Source organism: Sturnus vulgaris, chromosome 21 (genome assembly GCF_052056855.1).
Source record: "Sturnus vulgaris isolate bStuVul1 chromosome 21, bStuVul1.hap1, whole genome shotgun sequence".
Lineage (NCBI taxonomy): Eukaryota > Metazoa > Chordata > Aves > Passeriformes > Sturnidae > Sturnus > Sturnus vulgaris.
Window position 1 is genome coordinate 10,431,673 of NC_142263.1, and position 22,334 is coordinate 10,454,006.

The window sequence follows — 22,334 nt, forward strand, 5'->3', positions numbered from 1 at the left end:
CTCCTGTAGAAGGTGCAGTTTTGCTCCGAAGATCCAGCGATGATGTGGAAATGGTCCGACTTTCCTCTGGGATCCAGTAGAAAGGTCTGCCCTCGGGTCCCAAACCCCAGTTTTTATCTAGGTAGGAAAGGCTTGGCTCCTGCCCCTGGCTGGGGCATCTCCCAATGGGATGATGTAATCTTCTCAGTCACACAATAGGACTTAATGGCCCATTAACGGAATATATCTTCTGGAGGAAGGATGGGTTGTGAAAAGATAACGATGATCACCCCCGATCTTATCAGATGGCACATCAGCAGAGGATATCTCCCACAGAGATAAGGATCACCACCCCTCCTACATTTTAACAGATGGTGATAGAATACACATTTTTGCATTGTACCCCAGGACAGGTGCTCAGACCCTTTCCCTGCACATGGTGAGCAGGTGAGTTAGAGACATCTGTGGACTAGGAGCTGCTGTGGGGACTGTGCTGGGTTCTGGCTGCTGAGAAGTCCAAGGTTATCTCATTCTTAGCCCTAATTCCCTCCCACCCTTGCTCTGAAGGAACTGCAAGGGTCAGAAGTTGTGGGGAGACTCAGGCTGCCCCACTGCTGTCTTTGGATTCCAGCAGCAAGCATGGACTGCCTGTCTTCCCAAAGCTGCAGCCCTGTTTTGGATATGGGATGCATTAAGGGGTGTGGGTGTCTTTGGATGTGAAACCATCCACCCACATTCCAGGGCAGCCAGTGCAGGAGCCCAGAAATGTTGGGCATGGACAGGAGCTCCCCAGGCTGCCAAACCTTTCTTCAGCACTGGCTCTCCTGTTGGCTGTGGGAAGGCTGCAGGTCCTCATCTCCTGAGTTCCTGGGTTTCCCTGGGATCACGGCAGGACCACACTGGTGTCCATCAGAAGAGGAGGAAGAGAATCCCTCACACTGATGGGCACTGGGCTGGGGTGGGCAGCGAGACAAGCTGCCCACTGAGAGAGCCACTGGGTGAGCAGGGTCCTGGTGCCAGCCATGGTACCTTGCTACAGACCTGGAGATCTCCAGAGGCTGAGTTACAACTTGTGAAAATTCAGGCTCACACAAGTGACGTAGACAAAGGGCTGGAGCAGCGTGGGAGGAGCGAGCCCATGGCTGCAACAACATCTGCACGTGGGTTTCCCAAACAAGCAGCACCTGACACACACACAGGGCTGCCACATCCAGCTGGGAATCCCCAGGAGCCACAAAATCAGACTGGAGCCACCTGAGCAGGAGATGCTGGTGGGGCTGAAAGAGCCCAAGTCTGCACAGGATCCCCAAACTCACTGCAGGACAACACAGTGCAGAGCCCAGCCTGCACACAGCGTCTGGCAGAGGCACCGGGTGATTCATGTCCAGCCCTTCCCCAGTCTGGAAACATTCTTGGCATGTGGCAGCTCCCAGCCGCCCCTCTGGTTAACCCTGGTTTAGCCCAGTCTGTCAGGAGATGTGGCACACGTGGCCCCATCCAGCCCTTTGGTCTAGTCCAGCTCCCTGAGCCCTGCCCAGACTCAGAGCCTGCCCAGACCCAGAGCCTGGCCTGACCTAGAGCCATGCACAGACCCAGAGCCTGCACAGACCCAGAGCCCTCAGCTTAGGCCCCAGCCTCCAATCTCTCCTCTGAGCCCCCAGCTTGAGAAGGAGCAGGGCAGATCTGGCACGGGTAAAAAACCAGGAAGAAGGAGCTCTCAGACATCCTAGGGATGTGGTCACAGAGGTGCTGCTGGTGTCCTCTGGAGTTGGGTATGAGACAAAGTCGTGGGAGGGGTGCTGGGATGAGCAAAGGGGGATGTCCTAAGGGAAGGTAACATCTCCTTTAGTCTGATTGCACTGGGAAAATGCTACAAAACAGACATCTAGGCCTGTGCCTGGGCTCCCAGCAGCTCCAACAAAACCTGGTGAGGCCAGCAGGAGCACAAGGGCTGGATGTGCAGATGTGCTGGATGTACCGGTTACCAGCACCCACAGCCTGACCCTCTCACCCCACACCAGTGCTGGCCAGAGGGGATAATGACCCTGGGGTGAAGGGCTGCAGCACCTGCATCTGCCCAATCCTCTGGTGTGACCTGCCCTGCCTGGGGTGGCCCCAGTGCTGGGAGCTGTGCCAGCCCCATGAACTCAGCCCTGCGAGGTGTTAGCTCATCTCCCCACTGCTCACAGGGCTTGGCAGACACCTTCCTTCCTGTCTGTTTGGGATCCAAAGGGATGACCCCAAGCCCAGGCTGCTCTTGCTCCACCCAGTCAGGGAAGACAAGCCCTACTTGGCACCCCATGCTTCCCAAGCCCATCAGTGTGTGGGAAGTCCCTCTGGAAGGTTCCATGCCATGGGTTCAGTGCACCTGCCCTGGAGGCAGCAGAGGGTCAGGCTCCACCATCCCTCCTGGACACTGTCCTGGGATGGAGAGGCCAGTGCCTGGACAGGCACCTGTGCCCAGGGGGGAGCTGGACATGAGCAGGCAGCACACGGACACAGTGCCTGAGCCTGAGCTCTGGCAAAGGTGAAAGCAGAGCATCCAGCAGTGCACAGGCACAGGGGAGGAGTGGCCACTGTCCCCTCCACACCAGCCAGGCCAGGGTGGCCAGAGCAGAGGGGAGCAGCCAGTGCAGGAGGAATGTGCTGTTACATGGAAGGGAGGAGATCACAGCAAAGGAATGTGCTGTGCCACGGCCAGGGCTGGGGAGAGCGCGAGAGAAAGCAGCAGGCAGGAAAAATAAACTCCATCTCTCCCAGGGCTACAGTCCTCTGGTCACAATTTTTTCCCTTCTCCCTCTTAAATAAAAATGACGTCAGCCATTGTTCTGGCTGCACAAGGGCTGCCAAGAGCTCTGGCTGTTCCTCAGTGTCCTCCAAACTGTGCTCATCTCCCCAGGCCAGGACTGAGGACATGAGGCCATTGGTTGGGGTCACCCTCTCTGGTGATCCCTGCAGGTCCAGGATACACCACATCAACCAGGATCATCATCCCACTGCCCTTTCCTTCACCTGATCCACGAGCACTACTCCACTGTGGCAGGACTTTTCACCAGCACCATCTCCTCAATTCTCTTCAGACCCTCAGTGAGCCTGGAGCCTCCAAAACCTCCTGGGCTGGTGGCCTGAGCAGGAGCTGGGAACACTGCCCAGGGCAGGAGTGAGGGGGAAGCTTGGCATGTCCCAGATGGTCCCAACAAGGCTGTGCACAAAGTCCTGCCCTGGCAGAGGCTGCTCTCTCCTCTCTCCACCCCTGCAAAGACACAGGGGCTCTGCAGGAGCCCTCACCAGAACTGAGCTGGCCAGAGAAGCTGGAAGACAGTCACTGGGACAAATTCAGGATAAGAATACAAACCCCTGGGTGTACTGCAGGTGGAAGGAGGGTGCGTGGGTGTGTGTGTATGTGTGAAATGGGGGGAGGTTGCTCCAAAATCCTGATTCAGCCATATAGGGTCCCGTAGATCTCATAGGCTGTGCTTACAGGGGTCAGTTCCCACTGCAAACACAGCCCCTCTCTGTGGCCTGGAGTAAGGGAGCAGCCATGTCACAGCCCCCTGACTGTCACACAGAGACAGGCTGTCACACCCAGGGGACCAGAAGCCCACTCAGAGCACCAGGTCAGCCTGGCCCAGTCTGCTATGAGCTCTGTGGATGCTACCCAGAAAGCCAAAATCACAGGCAAAGAGCCCACAGGGGCTTGGCCCATCCTGCCCCTCCATGTCCACACCAGCTCATCTGCCAGCTCCAGGTGGATGTCAGGAAGCAGCATCCAGCTCTGGAGTTTGGGATAGTGTCACAAGAACTTCCCTGAGACAACACGTGGACCACTGTGCTGGGGAGAAACCTGCTCCAAGGCAGGAGGGACTGAGAGATCCTCCAGGAGCAGGACTTGGAACACATCCACAAGTGAAGAGCCACCACTCCAGGAAGGCTAACTGCAGCCTGTGGCCACAGCAACAAGTCTGGGTGGGCAGGATGCAGGAGGGGAAGGATGCTGGTGGGAGAGCTGGACTGTCCTGCACGAAGGAGAGCTCCGGGGAGCTCTGCTGGTGGAACCCCTCAAGGTGAGAGTTGGATGGAAAATATGTCTGAAAGGATGATGTCTCTGCACAGCTGGAACACTGTGCCACCCTCTGGGCAGGGCTGAGCAGATGTCACTAGACAGGCCAGGTTAGTGCCATGAACAGGGGTCAGGACCGGGCTCCTCTGGCAGTTGAGACAGCACAGGCTGGGCTGCACGAGCTGGCCAGTACACCAGCAGAGGTTGTCCTTGTCACCAGTGGGACCTGTCACCTGTCTTCAGAGCCCACTCCATGGTTGGGGCAGGGGCCAGTGTCCCCTGATCACATCCAATTCTGCCCTGTGCTCATGGGAACGTGGCACCAGGGTGGTGCCAAGCCCACCTCCACTGCTCAGTGGTTTCCACAAGTGCTACCTCCTCTTGAATGGGCATTTCCTTAAAGAAAAGCTCTGTGACACCACAGAATTATGGACTTGCTTTTCCATATCATTATCCATAAGCTGTTAACATTCATTTCTCCCTGTGCCAATGCCAGCTGTGTGCTCAGGCAGCTTTCACCCATGGACACTTCTCTCCTTCTAAAGCCAAGACAGTTTTCCGTGGTTGTCATGAACTTCACTGTCCCCTCCACCTGCTGCCGTGCCACAGGGTTTCTGTCCTCCTGCATCACTCTCAGGGTGGGAACCATCATTTTCAGTCCCATAGGAGCTGGGTCTTGTCACAGCATGTTACAGTTTGTCTCCATTGCCTCTTTTTCATGTCTTGCCCCAGCAGCCTCTCCCATCACCATCAACTCTGGGCATCCTTGACCAGGCTGTCTTCTCACAGCTGTGGGAATTGAGGGTCCTCCCTATGCCTCTTGCTGCCCCATTGTCACCCCAGCATGGGCAAGGGACTCTGTGCAAAGGGGGGACACCCCCAGAGTGCCACCAATCCTGCCAGCACGTCCCTCACCCATTTCCAGCCCATGCCCAGCCCTACATCACACACAGGACAGGTGTCATGTCTCCTCCACATTCCCTGGTCCATCACCACTGCCCCTGTGGGACTCTGGCAGGGAACAGGGACATTTTGCTGACGTGTCATGGTGACTGTCCCTGGCTTGAGACAAGCCAGATCCAAGGAGAGGAACTGGGGAGCTCAGCCACCTCTGGGTGTCCCCTCTGCAGAGACCAGAATATATTCCACAATTTTTCCTTGAGATTTAGTCCTTTCTAGTCCCAAGGGCTCTGTCCTCTGGCCAGGGAAGCAGAACGTTTCCTTCTCCCTCTGCTCACTTGTGCATCCCTGGCAGCATCGGGATGTGTGGGATGGGTGCAGGGCCAGGGTGGATGTGCAGGGCAGCGGGAGCCCTGCTGTGGCCCCAGGCCAGGACTGTCACCCCAGCCCTCCTCCTCTGTGCCCCTAGACCAGGATTGTCACCCCAGCTCTCCTCTTCTGTGTCCCCAGGCCAGGACTGTCACCCCAGCCCTCCTCCTCTGTGCCCCCAGACCTCTGCCTCTGCTTGCATAACTGTGATAAACAATTCCCCACATGAAAACCGGGTGGGAAGCATGGCAAGCAAAGAGAGTTGTTTCCAATTCCAGGCCTATTAAAACTTGTCCTTCCTGGAATGAGAAGAAAAATATGGTCTTGATCCTGGAGATAAGGCCAGCAACAGTTAACATGTGAGATGTCTGCGAGGATTTGGGGCCATCCCAGCTTCTGAAGGGGAATGAGGATGTCCCCAACACATCCTGTGCAGGTCAGCTGGGTGATGTGCTGAGTGCCCGGGGACACATCTGCTCCTGTCCAGGGTAGCAAGGGAAAGGTGGTGGGGTGGAATCCTTCTCCAAGAAGTGAGAAATCTCAACATGGGGAAAGAAGCCTGGAGGTGTCCTTCAGTAGAGAGATTGTTCTGTGCTGCCTGGAGATGCCAAGTGCTCCTCAGGCTCTGCCAGAGCTCTTCCAGAGCCTCTGTCTGCACACTGAGCACATACCAAGCAGAGCAAGCCTGGGGACTGTATCCTTCCTTCTTCTTCCTGGGATGGAGCATCTCCTGAAACTCTGTTTGTGACTGCAGGCTTTGAGGAAGTTAACAATGGGCTGGCAGCACCACTGTGGGCAGCCTAGAGCCTGGGGCTCTGATGTTCCTCACAATGAGGAGCCCACTATGCAGTAGAGGGAGCACATCATCTGCTGTCCCACCTTCATCAAACACAGACACACTTCTCCAGAGCTGGAGAGAAATTTTTGGTGCTCTCCAGTGGTAGCATAATCCCACCCTAAAGCAGAGGGAACACTGCAGTTTTTCCCCATATGTGGCTCTTCCAACCTGCTCAAGGCAGTGTTACAGGCTGAGAAAAGTGATTTTCCTTGATTTTCTTGGAATAACTGATTTTTAGAGTAATATCCAAAGTCTCCAGTCAACTGGTCAGAGCAGGTCTAATTCTCTAGCTGAATCTGTTGGCTCAAGGCCTTGTCCACAAGCAACCTGAACTGGGCCCTGTGCCAGGGCTGCACACACTTTTTGTGTCCATCCTTATTTGCAACTTCTGCTTGTTGCCCATTTTCCCATTATTCTTCACTCCTGAGGAAAGTCTGTCTCCTCTATAGCTTCCCTTTAGACAGAGGAAAACACAATCAGATCCCCCTTTCCACCTCCCTCCTCCAGGTGGAACAGCCTCACCTTTCTGTCTCTTCTCACACATCTTCCCTGCAGACGTTGGCCATACTTTGGCTATCACAGCACACCAGTTGGCTTTTTTCACTGGAAAAGCTCACTGCTGATTCACGGTCAGCTTCCCTTCCCTGTCTCCATGTTCTGTGCCACAGAGCTCACACACCTGTGCTGGTTGTTCTCCAGGCTCCCCTGGAGCAGAGATTGCTCCATCCCAGACTCAGGACTTGCTATCTTTCTCCCTCCGTTGATCCTCTTGACTCTCCCACTGTCCGACCCATGGAGCTTGTCAAAGACAGTGGGGCCTCAAGGTCCCTTTGAGTGGTTTGATCTGAACCTGCACAATTGCTCCTTCCAGTGCCTTTTCCTGCATAAAAGCTGCCGGACTATTCCCAGGATCATTGCTACTGCTGTTTTTGCAGACCAGTACAACATTTGCTTCACTCCAGACTTCTGGAAAGCAGTAGCTTCCATGTTAAATTGTCTGCTCCAGCAGACAGAGCAGCTGCTGCATTCCTGGTCTCCCCAAGCTGTCTCAGCTCCACCACGTGGATCTGGCAGTTTCTTTTTTAATGTCTCATTTTGTTCCAGCGCTTTTCCTTCTGCTACCTCAGGACTGAGACCCACGTCTGCATTGCAAACATCTGGGATGGCTTAAGGACACATTTCTCCCTGCTCATGGGATGGATCATGGAAGCACTGCTTCAGCACTAAGTTACCCTGGTTAAGCTGAAGTTTCAAAAGGATGCAGTTGGGTTTCCAGGTGCTGCCCTAAAGCAAATCTGGGGGTGCTCACACATCCTTTTCTATCCTTAAAGCCATTGACAGAATTTTCCAATGGAATGAGGAAGGAGGCAGAGGTTATGATTCAATTTCAGTCCAGGCCAATGTTCAACACTCCCTCTCCAGTTAAATCATTCCTCGGGCCCCAGGGCCCTGGAGATGCTGGTTTCTCACCAGGGTAGCCAAACTAGAGGTGCTGGAAGGTGTCAGGGGATCTTGTGAATCCAAGTGATGCCACTGTTTCAAGGAACCATCTCTGTCTCACAGCAGCTCCAGGATGCTCGTGGTCTTCCCTTGGAGGCACTGAGATCTCCCCTTGCCTATGGATATCCTTTTCTGCTTCTCCAGAATCCAGGTTGGGGACTTCAGTCAAAATCAAGATGTTTCTGGAATTCCCCTGATATAATTTTTTCCCTGCTCATGGTTTCAAAACCTTTTCACTGCTGACAGGCCTCAAGTGATTCCTGTTCCTGCCCTCTTTCTTCGCTTAAATTTTGTGAGCCCTTTGTGACTTGTACAGATGTTGAAGCAGCCTCTACATTCAGCTGGAGGACTTTAATTTAATTCCTTTTGTGCTTCAGGCATTTTTATCAGCTTCCTGATCCTCTCAAAAATTTCCCAGCTCACAACAATCCCTCTCACTTTTCCCATGGTTTATCCACAGAACACTGACGGGACACTGGAGTGCCTGTTCCTGGCACTCGGGGTTTGTTGCTATAGCACTTTGTCTGTAGTTGCCTGAATGTCATTACTTGAACAACTGCCCTGAGTTAAGAATCAGCACTTGGACAGACTTCCCTGGTTTTCTGTAGGTGCTGGGTGAGGAATGACATCCCTGCCTCTGCCAGGCATTCAGGTATTTAACTCCTCTTCCCACTGGGAAGCAGCAAGACCCAACATCTTGGAGACCCTCATTCCACGGGGCACATGGTAGGGTGAACGTTGCCTCTTCATCCTTTTCTGCAGAGATGAAGTCTGAAGAGCCTGGGTCAAGGTCGCCTCTCCACTGGCTTAGTGTGAACTCCTGAAACTTGGAAAATTATCTTCTCCAGCCTTGGAGCTGGGTTTCAAGGATATTTCTGTATTCACCTTCAACAGCTCTGCCCCATCCCAATGATGCTGGAGCAAAGTCTTGACAATATCTGACTCACCCACCTCACCAAGGCCTGGCCTTCCTCCTGCAGTGCCCATCACATCTCTGCCTCTGGGCACAATCTTGGACTCAAAGTGTGTCTCCAAGGCTGTGAGCCCTTTTCCTCCACTTCTCTCCCAAAACCATGATCCACCAAAACCAATGCACAGGCACAGCATACGTGTAGGGAGCAGCTCCAGCACAACCTGCACAGTATGAGCTCCCCTGGAGCTGGGAGGTGGGTGGTGGGAAAAGCCGAGCCTTCCTCTTGCTGCATGGTCTGTGAACAGCACTCACCTCCCCTTCTCACAAAAACTTACAGCTCTTTTCCACGGCCTTGTTCAATACCTGTTTATTAAACTCTCATTTGGCACTGGCCAATCCCTTCTTGTCGAACACTCTTGGAAAATGCCCAAGTGTGATCCAATGCCTCTGAAGATCACCTTTAAGGATGTCAAGCAGCACATGTAAGAGCTGTAGTCCCTCCTGGTTTTCTCACTCCTGAGGAGAGCTTGTCTGGCTGAGGAACAGGCTGGTCCCTCACTGAGAGCCAGGCATGGGCTAAGTACAACTCCTCCAAATCATGTAGCTGATTTTGAGCTATCTGACAGCTAGGAAGGATGAGGAAAATGTTTGAAAATAGGAAAACATATTTATTCTGATGCTTACATAACACAGAAACAGTCAAACTGATTTTGCTCAAACCATCCCCAAATAATTCTTCGTTTTTCTGGGCTGAGATCAAGCATGAACAAATTCAATCCAAAAGGATATTTTTTGAGCGATGTATAAACAACTGCAAACAGGGGTTTCGGCTGGAATGTGTGTCTCAGCCGTAGCTCAAGTGTTGCAAGAGCAGTTCGTGAGTGCTCCTCCGGGGAGTGCGGTTTGGCGGCGACGGGCAGGACTGGGCTCGGCAGTCTCGCATCCTCCCCTGTTGGGGAGGGCTCCTTTACTCTAAACTTAGAAGTATCTTATGGGATCTGTTCCACTCGTGATGGGGCCTCACTGGCAAGCAGCTCCAGTGTGTAATTGTCCCGTCTGGTAGAAATGTTCCCAATGTTTGACTCCAGCCTGGCCCCCGCTCTGTGCCAGCACGTTGCTGCGATACCGTCTGCAGCCACCCCCATCAGCTGCGCCCGGCCACATCCTCGCAGCTCTCCTTTTCCACTCATCGGCTTCACATCTCCCTTCGTCTCTCCCTTCGTCGGCGAGGATCCAGGCCCTGGCTTGCCCTGCTTCTCTGGTTCTTGGAGGTGATGCTGAAGCAGGCAGACAGGCCATGATAGGGGACAGGAGTCTCCCAGAGGGATGGGCTGCCTTGCAGTCAGCCTGCTGCCTCTTCTGTCTCCTGGGAGAGGCTGTTGGCATCATGGACAGGGCTGAGATGAGATGGAGGAGGTCCCAAGCTGTGATCCCTTCTGAAATGTCCATCCACTCGTTGTTGGCCATAAGCTAGCCCAGAGAGCCCCTGATGATCAGGGAGGTCACATCATTGCCTCCACCAAGTCCTTCTTCATCTCACTGCACCCCAGGAGCCAAATCCTTTCACCAGCACCTCTGCCAGGCCAGTCCCTGTCTACAGCCCCATGAAGGCCTTGGGCAGGGCCAGCTCCAGGGACCACCAGCACTTCCCACAGCTGGCCAGGTGTTGGGGTGTTACACACAACCACTGCCCTCTGCACAGGCTGAGCAGGTTCCTCTGTCCCTTCCCCAGAGCAAACACAGAGCAGTCCCGGCCACAATATTTTGCCTGGCATGGATATGCTCTAGACGAAGGCACTTGTTATTCCTGTCGGCTCATCCTGCCTTTGTAAGGGTGACTAATGCTTTTTCTGGCTGTGAAAGGGTTTAGGGGCATGTTAACAAAGTGGCTGAAAGGAAACAGGCAGCTTCTCCCATACCCCATGGCTGGCAGCACCACCACTTGTCCCGTTTATCCAGGCAGGGGAGCTCCAGTCATCAGGCTCATTGCTGGGACCTACAGAAATTATGCTTTAGGGGCCACACAAGGACAAGGCACCCCCCAAGCTGGCAGCCTGTCTCGTGTGGGGCAGCCTGCCCTCAGCAGCACGTCTGGGCAAACACTTTATTCCATGTCTGGGATCTCTCTGATACATCCAAGGACACCAAACGTGGTCTCAGTCCAACGCTGAGATGGCGCTGGAGCCACAGCCTGAGTACAAGGCATGTCCTAGTCATGATTCCAAGGAAAAACTTGAGGCACAGCACTGGAAAACTGCAAACTCTTGGAGCTGCCTCCAAGCCCCATGGAGGCAGCAAACCCTGGCACAAAGTGGGGGAGGTAGGGAGGAGCAGAAGCCAAGAGGCAGCACAACCAAGTGACTCCATGCTGTGTCCTCCTCCTGTGCTCCTGTCCTGAGCCCTGCTCTCCTGGCCAAGCAGCAGGACAAGGAGGAAAGGCTCATCCCAGCAGAGAGGGCCTGGTGGAAGAGCATCCAGATGTCAGCAGGTGTCCTGTCATGGCCAGGCATCCTGTCACGGAGGAGAGATCAGATTTTGTTTCCTGTATCCCTCTGAGAGCTCCTTTGCTTTCCAAACCCATTCCCATTGAGAACTTGGCCTGACAGAGTGACACATAAACATGACATTTTTTTCACTCAGAAGACTGCCCAGCACCACAGGGCAAGGTGAATTCAGATGAAATCCAGGAACATGGACAGCAGGCTGTCCTGTGCTCTGAGGTCATGTGGAGCAGGAGGTGTTGGGGCCTGCCCACTTTCCAGCCAAGGTTTCTCCAGCAAGCAGAGAGGTGATCTTCCTGCATGGAGGGCAAGACAGAATGTTGCCATGTTTACAAGAGCACGTCTCCAGGCACATGCCATGGTCTGTCTTCGGACCCCTCACCCACAGCCCAAAGATGGAGGGGTTGGCTGGAGGGCCCTCAACCACTGCTGCAAGAGCTGGATCAAGAAAAGCCAGCAAAAGCAGATGTTTCTAGATCATCTGCCAGGACCTAAAGTCTGGCATGGGGCCTGGGAAGGATTGAGGCACTGTTGTCCTCAGAGTACAGCCACATGCCAGCTGCAGCTGTCCAGGTGCTGCTGGTGAAATCTTCTCTCTGGTGGCCATTCTTGCCCACTGGTGGCCGCCTCACAATCTGCTTTGGACTGTCCCCAACATGTCTGGGGTTGCTCTGCTGTCAGTGTGGCCTCCATTGGCTCTGGATCACCGCTTCCATTCCCAGTTCCTCTCCACAGAGGCCCATGCTGAACAAAGCCCTTGGCTCTGTGACTGTCTTGGGCTGTCAAAAGATGCACTCCAGCACTTCAGGCCTCCGAGATCAGGATCTGTACTGCTGCCTGATTTCCAGGGGTTTTGTGCAGGAAAGCAGCAGCCCTGTGAATGTAACCATCAGGAAAGCCTGGGAGTCACCATTGAGCCTGATTCGTGCTGGTCTGTGCACCTCTGACCCAAAGCCTGTGCAAAGAAAGGCTCATCTCTGCCTTTGGAGAGAATCCTATGCCCAGCCCTGCCAGCTTCTCCTGGCATCACCTCAGAGCCAGCATCCAGCCAGGCTGTTAGCACCTCTCTCCTCCCTGCAAAGCAGCCCTGTGCCTGGCTGGCTTCTGCTCTTCCTATCTTCCCTCCCAGCATCCCTCCCATGCCCCTCCCAGTGTCCCCCACTGTGAGGACATCAGAGGCAGCTGCCACCAGACCCAGCACATCGCTATTGTACACTCTCAAATAATCCCCGCAGTGCTTAGGGCCATCATGAAAGGCCTTCACACCCACAAAAACTGGCTTGAATTATTCTCCTCCTCTCCCCCAATTCCTTTTTGGCACTTCCAGATTTATTCCTCCCATTACAGAAGAGTTTGGGATTCCTCCTATCTCTGAACACAGACTGCATTCGTATGCAGGGGATGTCATTTGATTACATCTGACCTAAGCTCTAATCCCTCTGTATAAAGTCTCTGTTGTGCTCAGTCTGTTTGCCTATGTTAGGATCTTTTCTGAGTTTCATTAGAGGAAAGACTTGCTTAAATAATTTGGGAAACAATTTGGAAATACTTATAAAAGCACTGAGTTCAGTGCTGTCAGTTGTGGATTTATATTGCCCTTGTTTGTGAACATCCAGATGGTATTCTCTGACTATTAAAATGCTTTTCATGATGTTCACAATGATTATGCACTTAGAAATTCCCACAGGAAGCTGAAAACCCACAATCTGTCAGTCTCCTGCTTGAAAAGCCTGTCAGATGAGGGGCTGAAACCACAGCAGCCCTCCAGGTGACAGGACTGCTGTTACCAGTAGAAACACACGATGCACCTTGCAAGGTCAGTGCCAGGGAGCACCCCGACAGTGACTGGCACCATCAGGCACTTCAGAAAAGAGCTATGAGGGTCAGGCACTCATCTCCTTCACAAATACCTCCAGACACGTCCTCAGGGAGCCCCAGCCAGCTCTGCTGCAAGCTCTGAATGGGATTTGACTTTTTGCAAAGCCTGGCCCCGGCTGTGGTGCTGAGTGCTGGGAAACCTGGCATTGAGCTCCTTGAAATCTGACTCTTGACACTTAATGACTTTCTCTCATCCGACGTGCTCTGTTATTTAACTAGGAATAAAAGTCGGATGTTGACTGCCAGATTCTCTCCATCCTTCTCTTTCTGAAGTGCTCTGCACCACCATCCCTCCCACATCCTGCTGCTTTCACCATTGCTCATGTTTTTATACAAGTGCAGCAGTCAGCTCCTCAGGCACTCTCTGTGCTCCTCCAGAGCCTGTCCTTGGTCTCACTGAGCTGTGTGGAGATGGTTTGTCCATACTCTGCCAGGTTTGCTCCCTGGCAGCCTGCCTGCTGTCTGAGTCAGGGGGAGAACACCTCCCTGCCATTCACACCTGGCCAGGAAGCCCAGAAGATGTCACGCTGTGCAAAAGCCCTATTTCCCCTCCTGAGTCAGGCACAAGGAGCTGGTGGGTGCCCTGATTGCTCCTGCCAGAGCAGGGTTTGCTCCTCCCGACAGGTCACTCCTGCTTATGGACATCAGGAGCTGTGCACCAGGAGCACCTGCTATGCCCTCGCATATGCCCCTGTCCTGGCCCTGGAGAAGCAGGTGGTCCCTGGCTGATAACTCAGGGCTGCCTTACCATACCCCAAGCCCAGGGAGCTGGGAGGGTTTGGCCCAGCTGCCCTTCTGTGCAGCTGCAGGAGAGCTGGGGGATTTTTTCCAGTCCAGTGCATCTCTGCCTCCTCTCCTGCTCTCTCCCTTCTCGCCTTCCCTCAGCCCGGGCTCAGGATGGCTGAACTTTTGCCAGTGCTGGAAAGTGGCTTCACCACCACGGAGACAGCATTTCCGCCTCTCCAGAGCCCTATAAACCCACAGGCTGGATGCTCAATTCCCAGCCTGGCCCTTTCTGTCCAAGACCCAGGTGTGGTGCCGAGATGCCCCAGTGCAGCCTCTCTGCACTTCATCCAGCTCCAAGTGTCCCTGGACCAGCCTGGTCCCACAGGGCCACCCTTCCTCCCTGGGGAAAGTGACCATCAGCCACCACCAAGCAAGGCCTTGGACACCTTGTTTTCCTGCAGCTCTGCTGGGCTGGGAATTGGCTCCAGGTGTTTTTGCTCAGGTCTCACTGCAGGAAGGGTGCTGGGGAGGGCTGGACTGTCTGCTGCGCTCAGCTGCTCACCAGCACCCAAACCCTCACACTTGGTCAGCTCCCTGGGGAGTGCGGCACGGCGGGGAGCACTGGGGGAGCACAAATCCCGGTCAGGGTCAGGTCGTGGAGCGAGGGAGCACGGCCCCACTGTCCGAGGAGTGGCAGTCACATGGGGAAGATGGTTTTCAGCCTCAAATGAGTGTGCAGAAGGAGCAGGGCTCCAAGATGGCTGTGCACATGGGAAGGTGAGCCTCCCACAGCACTGCACGCAGGCCAGGCCCCATCACACAGATCACAGCCAAGGAACGCGGCAGCACCGGGCCTGGGGTGCCAGTGAACACACACAGTGCTGAGTGCACCTCGTTCACAGAGCCCAGCACACACACACACACACTCTAAACACAAACCACATGTTGGCCAGTGCACACCCGCTCCACACGGACCGCACCCTGCGCCCGCGCCCCACGGCCCCACACACTGAGAGAGCACACACCGTGTGCCTGGGAGCCTCACTGGGCCTGGGGAGCTTCACTGTGCTCATGGGGAGCCTCACTGGGCCTGGGGAGCCTCACTGGGCCTGGGGAGCCTCACTGTGCTCATGGGGAGCCCCATTGTGCTCCCAGTGAGCCTCATGCTCCTGATGAGCCTCACTGTGTTCCTGGTGAGCCTTGCCACGTGAGCCTCACATTCTCAGTGAGCCTTGTGTACATGATGAGTCTCACATTCCCAGTGAGCTTCATGTATCCAGTGAACCTCACCATGTTCCCAGTGAGCCTCATGTTGCCAATGAGCCTCGTGTTCCCAGTGAACCTCAGCACCCCACAGGACAATGTGCCTCTCTGATCAGCCCCATGATTATGGTGGAACTGCCGTCCATGTGGGAACATCTCCCCTCCTGTCCAGGTACCCCACACTGTCAATGCTAAAGGGCTGGGACATGGCCTTGGACAGTCCTGGCTGTTTCCTGCTCCCTGGTGTGATTGGTGTGGGCAGGATCACCCCTCCCTGAGGTGAGTGACACCTGTTCCAATAGCCTCCAGGCACTCAGACACCCTGTTCTGCTATGCTGCCCATGCCAGGAGTGACAACTGGGCTAAGGGACATCTCTGAAGAAGCAGCAGGAGTTTGAAGACCTCCTCAGCAGAGGAGGAAACCCCAAGTCCCTCTGATGTGGATGCAGAGAAGCTGTCACTGCAGTGGGAGGCTGGGAATAAACATCTCCCACCAGAGAAAACCCTGGCACCAAGAGCTGGGACTTGTCTTGCTGTGGACAGGGCATATTGTCCTCCACACATCCAGCACACCTCAAGGCTGGCTCTCACCTGCAGCCGAGCATTACCTCAGCTCTTGGGCCATGTACACACACTGAGCCCAACTTCAGGGCTCCTCAGGCTTCACCCCACTGCAGGAAGGGCTGGTGGGACTGACTCCTGAGACACTCACTCCATGCTCCTCTCATGTTCAGTTAGGGCTCCTCAGGCCACCCAGCACTGACAAGGGTTCTTCTGTCTCATCAGACCCCAGAGGAAGAGTCTGGACTTGGGCTGAGACAGCACAGTCACACCTACAGCATCCCAAGCCAGGGCCATGCCTTTGAAGTGTTTTTTCCTTCAGAAACACAGCCAGGAGGAAAAGTGAGAAAGCCGCCGCACGAGAGTTGGTCAGAAACATTTAGACAAGACATTTCTCCATTGGAATGTGCTGGCTCATGGAGATGTTTTGTGGAGACAGTTTGATTGCAGTTGAACACTGCCAAGAAACTGCCAGACCTGCTGCCTGGCAATGCTCCGCCTCCGGAGCAGCTGCCTGGGGCACGGGCAGCTGCCCAAGAGCGTGCAGAGCCTGTGAGCCCCAGGTCTTCAATCACCGCTCCAGGAGAAGCTCAGCTCCCATGGCTGGCTGGGGTTTTGGCTGGAGGACAGAGCAGCAAGAGGAGTAGCGTGAAGTCAGGAATTCCCTGGACCTGGGTGTCAGGGCAGCCGGCTTCGCATCCAGGCACCCCCACCCTCCCAGAAAAAATCTGTGGACAGGATAAACTGGGTTCATTCTATGTCCCAACAAAACCAAGGCTCCAAATGTCAGATTTCTGGGGAAAAGAGACTTGGTTTGCATACCAGACCTTGAGAGGGTCTCTGACTCAGCTGCTCTATTGGTACCACACTCCAGAAACTCCAGCAGCTCCAGCAGCTCCATCCCCAGGGAGAACTGGAGGGACCTGACACGAGAAAGCTGTGCTCTGCCCCTCTGCCAAAGGAATGACAGTCTTCCCCAGACAAGCTCTGGGTAAAAGGTGTGGAAAAGCTGTGCTATGCATTGCTATGTGAGGAAATCCTTCCTTCTGACATGAAAGGAGGGGTCCGTATGTGGCTGTGGCAGTGAAACAGGGACTGGATCCCCCTCTGAGAAGCACATCTCAGCACAGGAGAAAGCTTTCCCTGCCCTTGGTAGGAAAACAGAGACTGCAGTTTGTGGCCAGGATTTGGGGTGTTTGTTCCAAGATGAAGTGTTGACTCTGGAATGGCCCCAGCATGGGGACAAGCACAAGGGGTGAGGGAGCTCTGGTTCTGGAGGCTTTCAAACCTCAGGTAGACAAAGACAGCCACCGCGACTGAGTGCTGGCAACAGGCCTGCTGTGAACCAGACTTGTCTGGAGCCCTCCAGGGGCCCTCTCCCACAAAATCTTGGGGGGTTCTGAACAACTACCCCAAAGGATGCCTTCAAAGCTGGACGTTTCCTGCCAGGAGACGCATGTGCTCTGCACACAGGATAAGGATCATGTCTCAGGCATCTGTTTCTCCACAGGCACAGTCCTGCCAGCTTGACTTCAGTCACGGGCAGTTCCAGACCAGGCAAAGGGACAGTGTTCCCTTTCAGAGGGATGGTGCTCCGTGACACATGGGTGGATGTCTGAGAGCTGAGCGCGAGGATGGCGCTGGATGGTCTGCAGCGAACACGAGGGCTCCGTGATGTCACTGGAGAGGCTGTGCTTGTGTCAATGCACTGGGCTGTTGTGGGACAGGTAATTCATGCCGGCTCCAGATTTCGATCAGAGACTAAACAATACAAAAGCCACATGGCACTGGTGGAGAGGAACGGAGCTCTGGCAGGTTGACAGCTCTCAGAAGCAGCTGAGCTGAGGCCCATCACTTGCGAGAAAGTTCCCGCAGTCCCAGTCCTCTGCTGTTCAACAAGAAGACAACATGATTAATGTTAGAAATGATTAATGGCTGAAAAACATGATTAATATTGGCTGCAGATGGCACAGGCTGCAGTGGGAGAGAGCAGCCACTGTGCCCTGGGAGCAGAAGCATTTTTCTAGCCACATGTGAAGCCACTTTGGCAAGAGCAAGACCAGGGGTTCTGGCCCCATATTTGCAGACTGAGGGTCAAGATTCTCCTTTCCACAGGCTGGGTCTCCATGCCAGGAGGCAGCATGAGGGTCTGGTAGGTGATCACAGCCCCCAAAACAGTGACACAGAGGAGCTGGATCAGAAGCAGGAAGGCTGTGAGCGTCCTGGTGTGCCCTCACAGGGGGCTGGTCTCAGCTCTCCCCCATCACAGGGGAGGGCTGGATGGAAGGTCTGGGAAGAGCTACAGAACTGATTACAGAGGGAAGCAGAGAGAATCGGGAGCCACGGAGCTGTGGGGAACACTTTGTGATGTCCACAAGTGTGTTCTGATGGTTTATGAGGGTTCTGTGCCTTTGTTTGCAAGGGGGTGCTTGCAATCCTTTAAGGGACTGACTGCACCAGGCCGCCCTTCTTGAAACAGAGGGAAAACTGGGTCCCTGGGAATTGACAGGGAGGGAAGGTCACAGGTACAGCAGGGTGGACAGGAACCTGCGCCCAGCAGGAATATGGGAAGAGACAGCCCACTGTGGTCAGATGTCAGTGCTGGAACCCCCCCAGAGATAAAGGGGTTAAGAGGTCATGGAAAATCCTCTGGAGGATCAGCAGTTCAAGGATTCAGAGAGCAACATCTGTCGTGTGAAATGCAACAGCTTTTCTCCCAGCAGCGGTGCAAGGGCTGGAAACAAACAGCTCCTCCTTGGAGCAGATCCGCAGAGGTCCCAGTGCCAGGGGAGCTGGGCTGGCACTGAGCCCCAGGCCGGACCCTGCCTTGGAGGAAAGACACCTGCAGAGCTGCACAGACCTTGCGGCCTCTGCGGCCACCCACCAGCTCCTCCCGTGGGGCAGGGACACATCCCAGTGCCGGCGTTGCCTCCCCGGAGAGCGGGCGGGACCAAGCCAGGTCCCGAAGGGCAGCGGTGGCCGGTGTCGGGAGGTGGCGGGTCCCGGGAGGTGGCCGCTCCCGGGAGGTGGCCATGGGGATTAGCAGCACATTCCAGCCCGGAGCGACGGCCGGGTCAGCCCGGCGTGGATCAGCCAGGCTTTGCCAGCTGCCCCTCGGGGATTATCGGGACACGCTGTCAGAAATCAGGATTCGTCTCTGCAGGAACAGCGAGCTCGGCCCAGCCGTGCCCCGGGGAGGGCTCAGAGCAGTGTCCGGCGGGATGTGCAGCTACCTGGGTGGGATGGGGAGGGTTCCCCCCTCCTTAGACGTGCAGGGCCATCGTGGCGCTGGTCCCCGAGAGCTCCCTGGGGGTGGCCGGGCTGCCAGAGGGAAGCAGACGTGCGTGTGCGGGGAGGAATGTTTGCTCGGGCAGGTCCAGCCCGGCGCTATTTCTGGTCCCAAGAGGCCCCGAGGGAGAGCTGTTTATCAGGGATAGACTGTACCAGATGGACTTGGCATCTTTAAAAAAAAAAACAAAGCTCATTTTGGGGGGTAGGTGGGGTTTTTTTTTGGACAAGGGAACTGCGAGGACGGCTGAAGGAGAAGGAGGTGACACGGGACCATTTGGACTGTAAGGGACAGGACAGAGGGTGCTGGAGGGCCAGCACAGCCAGCAGAGCTCCCTACAATGCGTTTTTGGAGACAGGTCATCAGCATCCCTGAAGAGCAGGAGACACAACAAGGAATACAGTGGGTCAAGAGCCTTCAGGAGAGCCAGGCATGGGTGACACAGGGAGCTGGAGTCAGGAAACAGGCCCAGTGTGATTCTGCAAGAAGGTTTTGCACTTAGAGGTCCATGGGGCTGTGCAGGAAGAAGGGACTCTGTCTGGTGGAAGCCTCTGAGGCAAAGACAGGCTGCAGGTGTCACCCCGCCGCCAGCAATGAGACATGGCTGTGTCAATGGATCAAGAGGATGCTGGGGTGACTGAGACTGGGCTCCTGGATCCTGGGGGATGTGATTTGCCACTTCTGTGCTGCTGTTTGTCCACCACGTGCCTTTGTCCTCTCCCTCTCCTGGGAAGCATAGTACAGCATGGAGCTGTCCACAGACCTCTGTGAAATCCCTCGAGGTCCTGGAAGCTGCCCACTATCTCATCTTCTGTCCAGCTATGTACTGGAGTGGCTGCTGATGTTGGGTGGGAGGATCTGGAGCACTCAGAGGAGGGGACAGAAGTTTTACATGGCCTCAGGTCACTGGAGGGACTTGATGGTTGGGGATTCATCACAGTTTCCAAAGGAACAAGACCGTGGCCACTGCCATGGGAGGTCTCAGGTGGGGAGTAGGTGCCTTTTAAGTGCCCCTGTGGAACTGGAGATGTCTCTGGCCCATGGGATGGATTCCTGGAGGATTCACACCAGGCATCCCAAGGCTGAGACAAGCTGGATTGCTCCCATGTCATGGGGAGGCTGAAACAGGAGACACCTACTTTTATCCCACTGGGAAGGAAGGGTGTGAGACTCCCCCCTTGCTGCTGCAATGCCAAGAGGATACAAGGCACGAGAAGGAGCTACAGGGCTCCAGGCTATGTGACATTATCAGCCACAGGATGTCCTGGCTGGCAGGTACCCGAGCCTGTGCCTGGGACTGGCTCCCAGGCAGGGAATGGGGCCAGAGAGGCACTCGGACAGTGATAACGGAGGTTCTGGGCCACGCATCTGCAATAGCAAAGCCTGGGTGAGAGCTGGGTCTCCTCTGGGAGCTGAGCTCATGGCAGGGATCGTGGGAGCAAGCAGGGGACGTGCAGGGACAGCAGCCACCCCAGGACAGCCCATGCCGGGGCAAGAGCTGGCAACGGGGCAGCTCCTTTCAGGAAGGTTCGCCCGTGTAGCTCTCCAAGACTTGTTCTCTGGCACCAGGAGCCAACTTCCAGGAACTCCTGGCTGCCTGGGAAAGCCTCGGCTGCCTGCATGTCCAGCCTTTTAAGGAGTTTGTCCTCCCCAGCTGAACTCCCTCTGCCCTCCCCAGGCACCCTGGGTGGATCGGGCACAGCCGGCAGCACTCAGCACAGCTCGGGCACGGGCTGCCTGCTCTGCTGGCTCTGCTGGCACTGCTGGCACAGGCAGGGTGAGCCTGCCATACCTGGGCAGCAGAGGGGAAGAGTTTGGGCAGGGATTTGAAGGCTTCCAGTCCTGAGCACATGGAGAAGGAGTTGAGGTGACACTTGGAGCACCATGGAGCCACAGGACTGCTGGATTGAGGCTCAGAGCAGGAGGGCACCCATGGGTGTGTGTGACCACCTTCTCCTCTGCACACGTGGGTGGACATGGTCCCTCTAGTGCATGTGTGGATGCTGCCATGCCCAGTCCTGGGGTGTGTCTGTGTCCTGAGGCAGAGCAGCACTCGCACTGAGACAGGTCTTGTACCTCTGTGTCTGTGTGTGCTGTGGGGATGCCAATGCTGGGCAGGTGAGTGTGAGCAGGGACATGCTGCTCCCTCACCTCGTGGGGCTCTGCCATGGCCACAGGAAGCTGGTCACACTCCTGTGGGACCCTGGCCAGGGTCACCTGGACCCTGCAGTGTGTTCAGCTCCCCACTCTGCTGAACCCTCCAGCAGTGGCTGGGTTTGGGGCAGGGAGGGCACAGACCCTGCCAGTCCCCACGTGTGGCCTCATCCCCTGCCAGCCCTCCCGGCTGAAATCTCAGGGTTTGCTGTGGGACACGGCTTCCTCCAATTGTGCCTGAGCCACTGGGCTGGGCACAGGGCAGCCTTGGCACCGGGGACACCAGAGCCAGCACCGAGCGAGGTGGGACAGAGAGATAAGGGCCCCAGACACAAAAGACAGCAAAGCCAAGGCTGCCAAGGCACACAGGAGCATTCAAGACATGTACCTTCCAAAGGGACACCTTGTCCTTACACAGAGGTCAGGGCCAGAGAAGATCCTGGTGCTGTTGAAGACAAAGGGACTGTGGCCCCGTGTCCTGCTGGTGCTGTAGGGCTGCACAGCAGGGTTAGGGTGTCACAAGATGGTGGAGCTGAGAAGCAGGGAGAAGCCATTCATAGAATCACTGAATCACTGAGGTTGGAAACGCCCTTTAGGATCATTAAATCCAATCATTCCCCAGCACTGCCAAGGCCACCACTACACCAAGTGCCACATCCACATGGCTGTTAAATCACTCCAGGGATGGGGACTGCACCACTGCCCTGGGCAGCTGTGCCAGGGCCTGACCACCCTTTCATGAAGAAATTTTCTGCAATACCCAACCTAAACCTCCCCTGGCACAACTTGAGGTTTTTTTTCTTTTCTTCTTGTTCTCTGGGAGCAGAGCCTGACCCCCCGGCTGTCCCCTCCTGTCAGGGAGTTGTGCATAGCCAGAAGGTCCCTCCTGAGCCTCCTTTTCTCCAGGCTGAGCCCCTTTCCAGCTCCCTCAGCTGCTCCTGGGGCTCCAGACCCTTCCCAGCTCCATTCCCTGCCCTGGACATGCTCCAGCCCCTCAATGTCCTCTTTGTAGTGAGGGCCCAAAACTGCCCCCAGGACTGGAGGTGCTTCAGCAGTGCCAGCACAGAGGAACAGTCACTGCCCTGGTCCTGCTGGTCTCTGCTTCCCAGCCTGTGGCACAGATCCCAGGGCTTGGCCACCTCTCCCAGCTCCTTGTAGAAGTGACCTGGAGTAGTCTGACATTTGAGCAGCTGGATGGGAGCATCCTGTGCCATGAGGCTGCCTGGACTTCAGCCCCTGGCAGGAGTCACCACCCTATCCCAGGGAGTGAGGATACTGGGTGCAAGGCTGTAGGGCAGCCCCCAGCACCAAGGGGGTGTGGAAGTGGGAGAAAGCACTGGATGGGCTGAGCCCCTCCAGCCATGGGAGGACAGGAGCCATAGGCACAACCCAGGTGCAGGGAG